Below are 1,955 nucleotides of genomic sequence, written 5' to 3' on the forward strand. Positions count from 1 at the left end.
TAGATGTCAAAATTCCAATCAGTTAATAAAGAAGTAGGTCACAACCATTTGAGCAATAACGGATCATTTAACTTGACATCAAACATTAACACTCAAAATTAGAATTGATTACCGCTCATCTAATCAACGTGATGTGAAATAATAAAATGTGTCTAAAGCTTTCTACTCCTTGATTCTACTTATTTACATTTCTTTGTATGTGCATGTAAAAAAAAAAAGGATAAAATCTCTCTCTCTCTCTCTCTCTCTCTCTCTCTCTCCTTGTTTGTGTTGACAAAACTTTGCAAAATTATTGTACATAAATAATTGACATTAATAATGATATTAACATGGCATACGTCTCTTAGCCAATAAAAAGATGGCTCTCAAGACAACTTGTGCGGAGATGAAGCTGACAACCATCCTCGTTGACCCCTCCATCCGCGCACTCGTTATCCCCAAATCGAGAGAGAGAGAGAGAGAGAGAGAGAGAGAGAGAGAGAGAGAGAGCAGCCTCTTCTTCAGTGCTCTCACCCCCCTTCTTTTTTTATTATAGTGCAACCGTAAGTGTAAACAAGTCAAATGGGCGCTGGTTCAGAAGGTTCCAAGAGTAGTAGCATCAGCAAATTGAATTTCACTCTCCAGAATACCACAGCATGTGACTTGGAGCCATTGTCTGAACCTGTTCCAAACTCCCAGGTAGACTTGTTCCCTGCAAATTTATTGAAGGAAACCCCATTTGTTTATGGGGATTTGAGCTAAAGGTTTCAGTCCCTTCCCTGCTTTTATTAGGGTCTCCAAGATCATCAACAAGAGGTTGATCTTGATGCTGAAAAGCTTGCTTGGTCTTTCTCTTTTGGGGTTCTGAGCAGAAAAAGATCCCTTTTCATGATTTCTGTTTTCAACAGAGAGAGAAAAAGTATGGGCATGAGACACCCACTTGCTTGCTGCTTTGTCTTCTTGTTTTTGTCAATGTTGGGCTATCCATTTCCTGCACTAGCTTCCAGTTCCATGGCTCCTTCTGACTTTACAAGATTTAAAGTTGGGTCTCATTCTTACTTTGGTCCAGCTTCAGCGGTTAGTGGTGATGGCTCAGATAGAGGAAATGATGGAGATGGTCTTATGGGTGATGAGAAGAGGACTGTGCCCACTGGTTCTAATCCTCTGCACAACAGGTAGACAGCCATGAAAAGCAACCCTTCAGCATCTGTTTCTTCTTTTTCTCTTCTTCTCACCTTTCTTTTCAATTGAGAGATGAACTGCTTATTAGATAGTACTTGAAGAATGTAAATTTTGATAGTTTGAGAAGTTTGAAGTTTGTCTCACACCCAAGAAATTTTCATGTTTGAATGATACTACTGTTTTTTGTCACTGTTGTTCTTTTCAATGTGAAATACTCTTATCAAAATTTTGTTTTGTTTTGATTCCCTTTGGCACCGACGGCTTCCATACTGATACTCTCCATATTTAGATGGATTAAAATTTAGGAAGAGAAAAGTTGGTAGGAGTTTTTCCAATCAAAATCCAATTTTAAGAGGCCCTCTTTTTTTCTTTTGGGTCATGGTCAAGTTTGGTGAGAAGATCATTAACTGAAAATCCAAAATGTGGTCAAGCAAATATTTTTCTTTTCATGTTTAGATTTCAATAATTGAGTAGCAAATGCCAGAATTGATGTGAATTAACAGGCAGAATGCAAAACAGCGTTGGCAAGAGGACAAAGCTTGTCTCTCTTCCAAACACTTGCACATATAAAGTATTTTAGAAGGGAACTTGTCCCTTGAAACAAGGGAATTGATACGGCTTCTTCCTTGCAAAATGCTGTCCCTCTACCCTTTTCTCTTGTGGCCTTCATTTCACACATGAGGTCATGTTTCAAACTTCAGAGTTTAGGGGTACAGAATTGTTGCTTCCAACAACTACTTTGGTTGCCCTTTAAAAAAAAACTACTTTGGTTGCAAATCAATAGATGGAGTCTA

The 1,955-nt window shown here is 38.4% G+C and overlaps 1 long non-coding RNA gene across 1 annotated transcript; it reads left to right on the forward strand.

Annotated features, from left to right (window-relative positions):
• Window positions 1-430: 430 nt before the first annotated feature.
• Window positions 431-1,350, forward strand: LOC149843901 (uncharacterized). Its single transcript, XR_016431171.1, has 2 exons — window positions 431-678; window positions 1,049-1,350. It is a non-coding gene; the product is annotated as an uncharacterized LOC149843901 (long non-coding RNA).
• Window positions 1,351-1,955: the final 605 nt, after the last annotated feature.

The sequence above is a fragment of the Nuphar pumila genome, chromosome 3 (assembly GCF_984573655.1).
Source record: "Nuphar pumila chromosome 3, dmNupPumi1.hap1.1, whole genome shotgun sequence".
NCBI classification, from domain to species: domain Eukaryota; kingdom Viridiplantae; phylum Streptophyta; class Magnoliopsida; order Nymphaeales; family Nymphaeaceae; genus Nuphar; species Nuphar pumila.